At 42.1% G+C, this 12,667-nt stretch overlaps 1 long non-coding RNA gene across 1 annotated transcript; it reads right to left on the bottom strand.

Annotated features, from left to right (window-relative positions):
* Window positions 1-10,948: 10,948 nt before the first annotated feature.
* Window positions 10,949-12,030, bottom strand: LOC120437409. The gene is made up of 3 exons (XR_005611105.1): window positions 11,899-12,030; window positions 11,732-11,824; window positions 10,949-11,013 (listed from the first exon to the last, which is right to left on the bottom strand). It is a non-coding gene; the product is annotated as an uncharacterized LOC120437409 (long non-coding RNA).
* Between the last annotated feature and the right edge of the window lie 637 nt (window positions 12,031-12,667).

Here is a 12,667-nt window from a genome sequence, read left to right as displayed (position 1 = left end):
ATCTCAACAACATATTTCTGCTGTGAATGGAGCCTGTCAGCTCGTACACGTCACCACATGTTGGTTACACCCATCTTAAAGGGCAGATCTGAAGGTGAGGGAACGAGGAAACACATGGACAGAGAGGAGGTGCTGTGTTTAAGAGCAGGAAGAAGAGGGAGGGTTATCAGGCTGTGCTTCACTCCAGGAAGAGGAGCGGTTTGAGAGCGATACTGTGTGTTTAACCCTATTTATTTAGTGCTCACATAAACTTTTAAGCTTGTTAACCCTTTCTTCTATATAAATAAATAAAAAATCCAACATTAATGAACATTGGACATAAATGTCTCATGTCTAAACCTGTAACTGTCAGAACAGCAGAGGCTGCTGCATTAATTAGAGCATATATATAGCAGGGTTAGATTAGATTATCCTTCTCTCTCTGAGTGAATGGCGGATTGAATGGAGCTGGGGACGGGAGTGTCAGAGTGAGTGGTTTCCTGATTTTGCGTTCCTTTTTTTTTTTTTTTCCTATCTTTACTATCAAGTGCAATTGTTTTGTCAACACACAGTTGTTGGTGGATGCAGTCACTGTGAATCTTACTTACTTAGACTTAGATCCTCCCATGCCTTACGTGGCATATTGGGCGGCAAACGAATGCCACCAGGCTCAATCTTGTGCCCAGGCTTCAGCTTCTTCCAACGATATATTTGATGTCTTTAGGGCTTGATGGAATGACCTTCGCCAGGTGTTACGGGGACATCCTCGTGGTCTTTTAACTCCCAGGGGTTGTCAGCGCATCGCTGTTTTTGGAATCCATCCGTCATCCATGCGGAGGATATGGCCGGCCAGTCGGAGTCTTTGGTGTGCAACGATGTTGTGAAGTTTGACCGTGCCACTCCTTCACAAGACCTCCTCGTTGGTGATGATGGCCAGTATAGCTGATCTTCAGAATCCGGCGAAGACATCGCTGCTGAAAGACGTCGAGCTTGGTGTTGATGCAGGCCGATACCTTCCAAGTCTCGCTGGCATAAATGGCGGTTGGTATCACGATGGAATTAAGCAAGTGGAGTTTGATCTTGAGGGAGATGGTCGGGGAGGACTAGATCTTGTTCATCCTCCGAAATACCACAGCCGCCTTTCCAGTGCGGCATTTGACATCCACCTCCGCCGTCATGGGAAATCACGCTACCGAGGTAGATGAATTTCTCCACTTCTTCTAGGTGCTGTGTCCCGATGTAGATCCCCCGTCGTGGGTCCTTGGAGCTGACGTGCATGACTTTTCAGAGCCGATCCTCAGGCTTCAGCTCATCTTCCTCGAGTAGGGCGATATCGTCAGCGAAATCGAGGTCGCCAAGACAGTCATGATCAGACCAATGGATGCCAGCTCCTATACGGGCACCAGCTCGCCGCATGACGTAGTCGAGGGCAACGAAAAAAAGCAGTGGTGACAGGATGCAGCCCTGCCTGACGCCAGTGGTGATCTCGAAGAAGTCGGTGTGACCATTTCTGGTCTTAACGCAACAGCACGATCGCAAGTACAGGTCCTTGAAGATGTCGATAAAGATGGTAGGGACACTGTACAAGCGCAGGATCTGCCAAAGAGCAGTGGATACTATCGAAGGCCTTCTTGAAATCGACGAAATTGATGGCAAGTTGTTGCCGGTACTCGACGCACTGTTCGATGATGTTTCTTAAGGCGAAAATCTGTTCCGTGCACAATCGGAGGCTTCGGAACCCAGCTTGCTCCTCTCGTAGACGTTGGTCGAGGGCACTCCTCCACTCCTCCTAAGCCAGCCGCTTTGTTGTTCTTGAGGCTCTTGATCGCGATCTTCACTTCCTCGATGGCGATTCTGCCATTGTTGACCCCAAGATGAGGGTCATGGGCATTCTCCGCCTCGAAATTGTACGTCGTGGCGGGCTCTGGCTGGTTAAGGTTCTCTTGGAAGTGTTCGGCCCATCTTTTGTTTTGCTCTTCTTGGGTGATCAGGAGCTTCCCATTTTTGTCCTTGACTGGGACGTTTGTATTGGTCCTCGATCCAGTAAGCTCATTTACGATGCGGTATATAGGATCTTGGAGTCATTCCGATCCGCTGCTTCTTGAGTTCTAGCCATTCTTTCTTGTCTTTCCGACAGCTTTTCTTCACTAGCCGATCTAACTCTGCGTATCGTCGGGTTCCTTTCTCTCTGGCTTCTTCGGTTTTGGCCTGCTCTCTTTTGAGCTTCACGATTTTCTCTCATCGATCAGTTCCCATGTTCTTCCTTGGATCCACAGTTCACTTCTCTTTCCTTTGCGTCTTCCGATGGTGTTTTGGGCGGACTCCACGTTGGCGTCCTGAGGCCAGTCCAGAGGTCTTCGACGTCTTCATTTTCTCCAAGGAGGGCAAAACGATTTTGCAGCTCTAAAGTGAAGGCGTTGACGACTGTCGGGTCCTTGAGCTTCTCGATTGCGGACGGTTTCTTTGGTGTGGGCTTTCTTTGGTTCCGGAGTTTGAGTTTGACTTCCGCTCTGACTAGGTGGTGGTCAGATCCAACATCCGCTTTTCGATAGGCCCTTGCGTCTTGCAAAGCTGACCTCCATTTTTGGCTGATGCAGATAAAATCAATTTCATTGAATGTATGCCCATCCGGTGATTGCCATGTCATGTAGGTTCTAACTCTTGGTGGCGCTGTCACTTGGTGTTCGCTCACTTTGTGGTAGAGTATCACTTCCTGTTCCTGCTCAAACACAGTGGTGTTTCTGAGTAGCTTATCTGCTTAGCAATTTAATTAAAATCTTTTAGATACATTCCTTTTTCATAGTATAATCTTCACGTGCTTCATCTGAAGCACCCTTTCTGTGTACTCACTACCTAATTTATAGCCAAAGTATTCACTCACTGTCTCTGTACTGTTTCGCTAGCTTAGCTTAGCTCGTAGCCGACTTGTAAGTACCATGGCTACTTCACCTGTCCCTCCTGCACTTTCCTGCTCATTGTGGCAGATGTTTAGCTACTCCTCGGCCTCCTTTAGCAGTAATGATACCTGTAACAAATGTAGCATATTTGCAGCTCTGGAGGCCAGCATTACTGAATTGGAGACTCAGCTTCGCACCCTTCATTCACCCGTAACTAGCCAGGCCCCTGTAGCTGGTGCAGCCGAAGATAGCATAGGCCCTGCTAGCTGTTCCCCGGCAGACCCCAAGCAGCTGGGGAAAGAGGGCAGCTGGGTGACGGTAAGGAGGAAGCATAGTCTTAAACAGAAGCCCCAGGTACACCACCAACCTGTTCAAAACCGTTTTTCCCCATTCGGCGACACACCCGCCGGGGGTCAAACTCTGGTAATTGGTGATTCTGTTCTCAGACATGTGAAGCTAGAGACACCGGCAACCATAGTCAATTGTTTTCCAGGGGCCAGAGCAGGCGACATTGAGGGAAATTTAAAACTGCTGGCTAAGGGTAAACGTAAATACAGTAAGATCATAATTCATGTCGGCAGTAATGACACCCAGTTACGCCAATCGGGGGTCACTAAAATCAATATTGAATCGGTGTGCAACTTTGCCAAACAATGTCGGACTCTGTAGTTTTCTCTGGTCCCCTCCCCAATCAGACCAGGAGTGACATGTTTAGCCACATGTTCTCCTTAAATTGCTGGCTGTCTGAGTGGTGTCCCAGAAACGATGTGGGCTTCATAGATAATTGGCAAACCTTCTGGAGGAAACCTGGTCTTGTTAGGAGAGACGGCATCCATCCCACTTTGGATGGAGCAGCTCTCATTTCTAGAAATATGGACCAATTTATTAAACCCCCCAAAATATGTGTAACCAGTATGTAACAAAATATATAAACAATGGGCAAATCAGAAGACTTCAGGAATGGCAGGAGCCTAGAGGATGGGCAACCACAATGAAAACACAACTGCAAATGATGAAGCAATGGTTCAACTGTATTAGAAATTTGTGCACTGTATTGCATTTGACAATAATACCCAAAATTGTGTGTGCGCACACAGATACCCAAAATAAAAAAAGAAACGAATGTTAGACCCGGGTCTTTTAAAGTGTCAATAGGATCCAGTTCAGGCCTGTTTGGTGATCTGGTGATTTATTGGTGTGAGTTCAGTCCACGATCGATGTATGGTTTGCACAATTTTGTCCTACCAGTTCAGGCAACCAGACTTCAAGATTCAATTCCATATGGGCTGTGGCTCGCCATCCATTGCAATGGAAAATTATTCCTCTTCTGCGGATTTCCACAAACTCTGTAATCCAAAGTTCTCTGGGGAGTCTCGGCTCCTTTCTCCAACTCAAAAAAACCTGACCTAAGAGTGAGGTCAGAATTACTTCAAATGAATATTGTTCACACTTAACAACACTTCTGTTTAAGGTATAAAGCATGAACAAAATGTGTTTCAATTTCTAATGTTGTACAACTAATCAAATTCAAAATGTTTTCATTACATGGCAATGTAGCTATCACCAATCATTAAAGCAATTCACACTGCTCATTAAAAGCAGCAAACTCAATATACTCTGCTCACTGTCAAGTAACAACAGTGATGAATAAAAGTAACACAATAAAACATTTCAATACAACGGATAGACATACTGTTCCTAACAACAGCTAATAAGTTTTCAACTAACACTTAACAACGGGAGTGTGAGTTTAGCTAGTACCCGCTAGCTACTTGCATAGTACCGTCACCATTAGCGTTTGTTTTTGAAGCGAACAACGTTAACATTTCAGGATGCCGATCAGCGGCTATAACAGTTTGGTTACTCACCAGTGCAAAGACCTTGGTATTCTTAAAACTAGCTTCAGCTATCCAAATCTGGCAGCTAATCAAGCTTCGCTGTTTCAACAGCTACCACGTTTTCCCCACAGGTACAGGTATGGCGCGTGTGGTCTAAGCAGCCTTAGCAGCGCAACCAAACATGAAAACACAAGGCGGGACAAACAATCCCATTGGTTGAACTGCATTTGCTTCCAGGTCAAAAAATAACTTTTCAGAAACAAAAGTAAATAAATAACACAAATAATACAATTCCATACAAAATAATTTGGATTTTTCCTTTAGAGTCTCTCTCCAATTATGAGTGTTTTTAACTGAACAGAATAAAACACCTTTAATAATAATTACAATAAAAAGTCTCTAATTGCATCTGTTTGCCACTGGGCTACATATGACTATCCAGAGTTGGGACCAGGAAGCAGAGTTGCAGTCTTACACACCTCTCTGCAGCTTCTCTCCTCCTGCTACCCCCCCAAAAACCCATCTCCATAGAGACTGTGTCAGCTCCCAAAAAGACAAAAAACAAACTAAAAACCAGCAATAAAAAACTTAAACATAAAAAATCACAAAGAAAGAACAATACAGTATCCACATCTGAACCAAAGAGTAAAACAGTGAAATGTGGATTATTAAATATTAGGTCTCTCTCCTCCAAGTCTCTGTTAGTACATGACTTAATAATTGATCAACAAATCGATTTACTCTGCCTTACAGAAACCTGGTTGCAGCCGGATGATTATGTTAGTTTAAATGAATCAACACCCCGAGTCATTCTAACTACCAGAAACCTCGAAGCACAGGCCGAGGGGCGGTGTGGCAGCAATTTTCACACCAGCCTATTAATTAACGAAAGACCAAGACAGACTTTTAATTCATTTGAAAGCCTGATGCTTAGCCTCGTCCACCCCAGCTGTAAAACTCAGAAACCAGTCTTACTTGTTACCATCTATCGTCCACCTGGGCCTTACACAGAGTTTCTCTCTGATTTCTCAGACTTTTATCTGATTTAGTGCTCAGCTCAGATAAAATAATTATTGTGGGTGATTTTAACATCCATGTAGATGCTAAAATGACAGCCTCAACATCGCATTTAATCTGTTATTAGACTCAATTGGCTTCTCTCAAAATGTAAAAGAACCCACCCACCACTTTAATCACACTCTAGATCTTGTTTTAACATATAGAATAGAAACTGAACATTTAACAGTGTTTCCTGAAAACCCTCTGCTGTCTGATCATTTCCTGATAACATTTACATTTACAATAATTGATTACACAGCAGTGGAGAGTAGACTTTATCAAAGTAGATGTCTTTCTGAAAGTGCTGTAACTAAGTTTAAGAATATAATCCACCCACTGTTATCATCTTCAATGCCCTGTACCAACACAGAGCAGAGCAGCTATCTGAACGCTACTCCAACAGAGGTCGATTATCTTGTTAATAATTTTACCTCCTCACTACGTACGACTCTGGATACTGTAGCTCCTGTGAAAACTAAGGCCTCAAATCCAAAGTCCCTGACTCCGTGGTATAATTCTCAAACACGTAGCCTAAAGCAGATAACTCGTAAGCTGGAGAGGAAATGGCATGTCACAAATTTAGAGGATCATCATTTAGCCTGGAGAAAGAGTTTGCTGCTTTATAAGAAAGCCCTCCGCAAAGCCAGAACATCTTACTATTCGTCACTGATTGAAGAAAATAATAACAACCCCAGGTTTCTCTTCAGCACTGTAGCCAGGCTGACAAAAAGTCAGAGCTCTACTGAGCCAACAATCCCTTTAACGTTAACTAGTAATGACTTCATGAACGTCTTCACAAATAAAATTTTTATCATTAGAGAAAAAACTACCAATAATCATCCCACAGATGTAATATTATCTACAGCTACTTTTAGTACCATCAATGTTAAGTTAGACTCTTTTTCTCCAATTGATCTTTCTGAGTTAACTTCAATAATTAATTCCTCCAAACCATCAACGTGTCTTTTAGACCTCATTCCTACAAAACTGCTCAAAGAAGTCCTGCCATTAATTAATGCTTCAATCTTAAATATGATCAACCTATCTCTAATAATCGGCTATGTACCACAGGCCTTCAAGGTGGCTGTAGTTAAACCTTTACTTAAAAAGCCATCTCTAGACCCAGCTGTCTTAGCTAATTATAGGCCAATCTCCAACCTTCCTTTCATATCAAAAATCCTTGAAAGAGGAGTCTAAGGAGCTTGGAAAGAAAAGCGTCTGGACTTCTTGGTTCACCCGAAAGACAAAACTCCTAAACACAAACTTAACAATGTGGTGTATGCTGTACAGTGCAGCGAGGAATGCCCAGACCTCTACATTGGAGAGACCAAACAGCCACTTCACAAGCGCATGGCACAACATAGAAGAGCCACCTCCACAGGACAAGACTCAACAGTTCATCTGCATCTTGAGGATAAAGGTCACTCTTTCGAGGATGCCAACGTTCACATTTTGGACAGAGAGGACAGATGGTTTGAAAGAGGAGTGAAAGAAGCCATTTACGTCCACTGTGAGCGACCATCTTTGAACAGAGGCGGTGGTTTACGACACCAGTTGTCTGCCATCTATAATCCAGTTTTGAGATCCCTTCCCAGACGCCTTAACGCCCACTCACATTCTGGGCCATCTGACCTCAGGAAATCACATGATAGGGTGGGGCCAGTTTAACAATGAGCTCACCCGAAACCCTGGCTGATTGGGACCCACGCCCCCTTTCACACCTTGGCCTTGGCTCATGTGATTAGGTAGAGGATCATCAGGGGGTCCTTTGTCCCTATTTGGGGGGAAACTCCCACTGGGTTTAAATCTGGGACTCTCCACCATTTGACCCTTAGAACTGAAGAAGCTTCTCGGATGAGAGGTGAAACGTCTTCAAGCAACTTAAAGAAGTCCAGACGCTTTTCTTTCCAAGCTCCTTAGACTACGATGACCTGGATGACTGAGAACCTTCACAGACACCTTGAAAGAGTAGTTGTCACACAGCTAACAGATCATCTGCAGAGGAATGGCTTATTTGAAGAGCTTGTGTTTTGAAAAGAAACACAAGCTGGTGGCCCCCTCCAAGAAGCTCCAGGAGAACATCTGCTCTCGTCATGATGAGGTGATGAAGATTTTCTGTTGTACTGATCAGCAGAGTATCTGTTATCTCTGCTTGATGGATGAACATAAAGGCCATGAAACAGTCCCAGCTGCAGCAGAAAGGACTGAGAAGCAGAAGGAGCTCGAGGTGAGACGACTAAACATCCAGCAGAGAATCCAGAGGCGAGAGAAAGATGTGAAGCTGCTTCAACAGGAGGTGGAGACCATCAATGGCTCTGCTGATAAAGCAGTGGAGGACAGTGAGAAGATGTTCACTGAGCTGATCCGTCTCATCCAGAAAAGAAGCTCTGATGTGAAGCAGCAGGTCAGATCCCAGCAGGAAACTGAGGTGAGTCGAGTCAAAGAGCTTCAGCAGAAGCTGGAGCAGGAGGTTGCTGAGCTGAGCTGACACTCATCCAGCATCAATATTCGTCCTCTGAGGTACTTTGAGGATGTGACAGCAGCTGTGTCAGAGACCAGAGATAAACTACAGGACATTCTGAGAGAGGAATGGACAAACATCTCACTGACAGTCACTGAAGAGGATGTTTTACTGTCACCACCAGAGCCAAAGACCATGAATAGATGAATTCTTACAATCTTCATGTGAAATCACACCGGATCCAAACACAGCAAACACACACCTGTTATTATCTGAGGGGAAAAGAAAACTGGGAGGTGGAGTGGAGAGGGGAAGGGGTCTATGTAGCAGCCGCATAAAAGGATATCACCATTGCATTAAACTCACATGAATGTGTTTTTGGATCTAATGACAAATCTTGGTCATTACATTGTGACACAAGCAGTTTTAAATTTTGGCACAACAATATCCACACTGTCCTCTCAGGTCCTCGGTCCTCCAGAGTAGGAGTGTACCTGGATCACAGAGCAGGTATTCTGTCTTTCTAAAGCGTCTCTTACACCATGACTCTCCTCCACAGAGTCCAGACCACGTTCACTCAGCCACTCTGTGCTGGATTTTTAATATCTAAAGGAACCACTGCAGAATTCATTAAACTGTAAAAGATAAAAGAGGCAGTTAGTTTAAATGTGTCTTTCAGTTTCCAGTTTCATTGTTATGGTGGTTCATCTTCACAGAGGTGACCTCTCAGTCAATCTTTATGAGTTCTATTTTGCATATTATTGACTGTTTTCTATTTAATGCTTGTGTTTGTTTGATTTAGGTGTGTCTGTTTACTCAAACAGTCTCTCACTGCTCATGTCATTTCAGAAACATTTTCCCTACCTTACTGATTTTGTGTTTGCACAATAGTTTTAAATCATTACTAAAGCTGCTGTTTTTGTCACATATTCTTAACTGTGTCATTATTATTCTTGTTACCAATATTATCAGGGAGGAAATAGAGACAAGGCTGCAGTCAACTCTTAACCAGCATCTGCAGCATTTTTACATGTAAAAGAGCTAAGCAGCTTGTTGGAGATTTTACCTTTAATAAATATAGTTTATTCTTGCTTGTGAATATAGTTTTATACAATAGTTACATTGGAATTCATTTATTTTCGCCTCTAATCGTGTCTGTGTATTTACGATATTGAAGTCCACAGTAATATAACAGGAATATTGGGTCATTAAACTTCATGTTACTCTTGTAAGTGGGGAATCTACAAAACTGTAACTATGTTTTCTTATTGTGTTTTCGCTTGGTCCTTACTGTTGTCTGTATTCTTAATTTTGCTCAGTCAAGTACTACTAATAGTACTAACAAAGTAGTATTAATTTACTTGTCAAACAAAGGAGACACTTGTTTTAAAATAAGCTGAAAACATATATGCTTGCAAAAGCTCATCAAAAATAATTCACTTACTAAGCTGCCAAAATTCTCACAGACAAATGTTACACTGGATCATACAACTGATATCAGCCGCTCTATGCTGGACTTTGGCTTTTATATTGTGAGGACACTGCAGAGTTCATTAAAGTGAAATAGACAAAAGTCATTAAGGGACAGTTGATTAAAATGTGCATTGCTGCTGAGAGCTCACTGTTGTGGTGTTTCTTCTCTGCACAGAGGTCACCTGTCACTTACATGTTAGTGGTGCAACTTTGACATCGTATCATATGTTATCTAGTTACAACTGACTCTGTTTAGGTGATGACCTTTCTTGTTACTGTTTAACCATAGGGTCTGTCAGTGTTCTTGATGATTTTTATCCTGTTTAACTGGTACTTGTCCAAATGAAAATGTAAACATCTCTGTGGAGTTTATCTATATTTACTTTTTTCTAGCAGTAAATTGACTTTATTCTTAATCAAAGATAAAATGAATGCACAAAAAATGAATAAGAAATATAGTTTAATGTCTTGATTTTGTATGTGTGGACATGATGCCGGTTTAATGTGGCTGTGGGGATGTGGAAAGAAAAGAAATGTGTCGTCAACCCATCATTATAAATGATTCTGAAGAGAATGGGATTGCATATGCTGTAATTGTTAAACATAGAATTATTATCCAAATGTGACAGTTAATAATGCTTAACCGTTTAACCAATATAACGAATAAGAAAATATACTAATAACTTTAAGACAGGCAGCTCACTGAGAGTCTGTGTGGAGATGGCCTTAGGTGCTGTATATTTGTGTGTGTGTTTGTACATGCGTCCCTATACATGTGTGAGAAGGATCGGAGAAGGGGGTGAGCTACTAATCAAAAAGAAAGTCTGATTTTAACATGTATCATTTAATGAATTAAATTACATTGAGTATATTGTAATTGACAAACACAGAGTTTTGCAAAGAAAAAGTGAGAGAAAGTACTCGTTTGAATTTGAATTAAAAGGGGTTTATGCTGAAATGGATGTGTAACCAATTTTAGAGATGTAAAAGTGAATTACAACACAATAACTACTTGCGAAACCAAATTCGTAAGGAGCCTAAGTGTTGAGCAGCAATAATGATACTTTTGTATGGTTACAACGGATAAGAAAGATTCAGTTTGTACAGAGGGAATGTAAAATAAAATAGTTGTTTCGGTAACACCCGACTTCAAAGGTCCTTGTAAGTGTAATGTGAATGCATGTATGAGTGTGTACGTGTGTATCTTCTTCATGGTGATTTTCCTGAAAGTGGTTGGCTTACCATCTGTCACGACCGCAGTCTCGTCCTGGACCTCGGACTTTCCTGTCTTCTCCAAAAATCTGATCTATAAACCAGGTCATAAAATTTACAGTCTATTCAGTCTATTGTCAGATGCATTATTTAGGGTTCAAATGTAAAAGTCTCTAAATATTGCATCAAACCTCATGTATAAATCTTAAATCTTATAAAATCTGAAAGTTTTTCTTTTAGTTTTAAAACATTCAGTCGTCAAATGCATCAAATATGAGAACTAAACATTCAAGTACTCACATATTTCTCTGTTCATGTAAAGAGTAATTCAGTAATACTCGTGGTGAGTAACCATTAAAATTCAAAATATGATACATCATAACCATATCAGAAACCACGTGCAAATAAAACAACAAAATACACATGCTGAGTTCAGTATCAAAGCAATGTGCTTAACTTCTCCAATATTCATGAGGGAAACCTGCACCAAAAATTACTCCTTAGTTTACTTTAAACCCACCGTGGAAACAAAATAAATTCTTACAGTAATTTGCATATTACACAATAAAACATTATTTTACACCCTATGATTCGTCCATTTATGCATCTTTAAATTGACAACTGGCAGACTTCCCCTTTTATATTTATACCAGCATAACATAATAGACACCATATAGACGCCATTTGGAAATATTGCACCTTTATCCACTTCAGTTCACTCTCATAACTTTAATATCACTTCTATTCTCTTTAGCACACAGAGAACTGACAGAAAAGCAGCTTCCGAGCAGCTAAAGGAACACGTTTCTCACCGTTGCTCTGTGTTTTAAAGCTGAACACACCAGTATCACAGCGGCAGCAGCTCTCCGGATGGAAAGTGAGTGGTTAGCCTGTCAGACACCGACCTAGCATTAGCATGGACAACAACGGTTAGTCTCTACAAGTTTCTTTCCATCCAACTAACACTCGTCTTACCTACGTTAGTTCTCTCCTTCATCCAGTCACTCAGCTCCAGACTTCCAGGAGGTAAGTTCGCTGGCTTTCCCTTTTTTCCCCAGTTTAACCCTCGGTTTTTCTCTTTTTGTTCGCTTTTCCTCTCCGTGAATCGCTACCTTATCGTGGTGGAGGGGTTTGTGTGTCCCAGGGATTCCAGGGGCTATGTCCCTCTTCACCTCCGTCGTGGTGAAGAGGGAGCTGAGTGTAAAAGCGAAGCTCTCAATTTACCGGTTGTTAGAGTGAATTGTTAAATGTTGTCATTTTTATGCTTAAATGTTGGCATTATGGAATTCACAAAAAGTGAAATTCCTTTCTGTGATAAAAGGAATTCCACTGTCCCCCTCCCCAGATTCTCAAGGTAAGGGGCTGTAGTCTTTTATTACAGACATCCTTGTGAAGGTCCTTTTGATGTAAGCTTCCTGCCCAGCAGGTCATACACACACACACACACACACACACACACATATGCATACAGTGCCTTGTCTTTGTAACCAAGGGGGTTTATGAGGGGAGGTACTATTGTTTTGTGTGAACTGTGTTCTCAATAAAAGGCAGCGAGAGGAGGCCGGATTTGGGGTCATTTTCGTGCTGGACACAGATGAGGCCTCCCTTGCGCAAGTAATTGATCGATCACTGACTGTGTTGTTTTCTTTCATGATGAATAAGTCTCTAGAACTTGTGGGATCTGAGTTTAGACCCAACATTTATTTGGTCCTTCGGAGCCGGAAACCTTACACATCGCATCCACCGCG

This window comes from Oreochromis aureus, linkage group 3 (genome assembly GCF_013358895.1).
Source record: "Oreochromis aureus strain Israel breed Guangdong linkage group 3, ZZ_aureus, whole genome shotgun sequence".
NCBI lineage: Eukaryota > Metazoa > Chordata > Actinopteri > Cichliformes > Cichlidae > Oreochromis > Oreochromis aureus.
Note: the sequence above shows the minus strand (reverse complement) of the source record. Positions and strands in the feature narration are given on the sequence as shown.